A 746-nucleotide genomic window follows, 5' to 3' on the forward strand; every position below is an offset into this window, starting at 1 on the left:
CTGTTAGATCGAGGCCTAAGGCTTTTCAACCCGTACTACGACCTAACGTTGTGTTAGACCGGACTAGTCAAATATCAGAGTACTCATGAAGCGCATATAAAACAATTACTTTATTGATTCGAGAAATATCCATACATTGATATAATTCGAGACCGGTCCCGGCCTAATGCCAAATCGAGTCAACTAAACACAAATCCACAATACCGTTTACAAAAGGCATGATAATCTACACCGGCGGTCCTAACGTCCAGCACCAAGCAATCCGATCATCCTTACCTAAAGCGACCTGCAAAAAGGACAACGGAGTTGGATGAGTAACCTAATGTTACTCAGTGAGCTGGCGGCCTCTACCCGCAACCTAGACTCTAACCCGGACAACCCAAAATAACAATCAATCTAGCCCTAGCATGCAATAAAAGCTAAGGCTAAGAAAACCGTTACTAAGTTAGACTTGGCCTCCTGCCATGATCTAGCTTCAAGTAACGGGAACCTGCACTAAAACAAGTCAACAACCAATCCTTAGTTAACCATATATACGCCTGAGTTCAGTACTCATGTAGTGTTAGACACTTAGACTATACAAGTATCATTAGTCGATCGACCAACAATCAAACAAGAACATGATCGGCGAACCAATGATACCGCATAGATTTAATATCCACCACCCTTCACAAGCAATCACTCAAACACATACAGGCCAACGTCAGGCCTACACTAACGAAATACACATCAAGCCTAATCCGGTA

This window comes from Brassica rapa, unplaced genomic scaffold, assembly GCF_000309985.2.
Source record: "Brassica rapa cultivar Chiifu-401-42 unplaced genomic scaffold, CAAS_Brap_v3.01 Scaffold0319, whole genome shotgun sequence".
Classification (NCBI taxonomy): domain Eukaryota; kingdom Viridiplantae; phylum Streptophyta; class Magnoliopsida; order Brassicales; family Brassicaceae; genus Brassica; species Brassica rapa.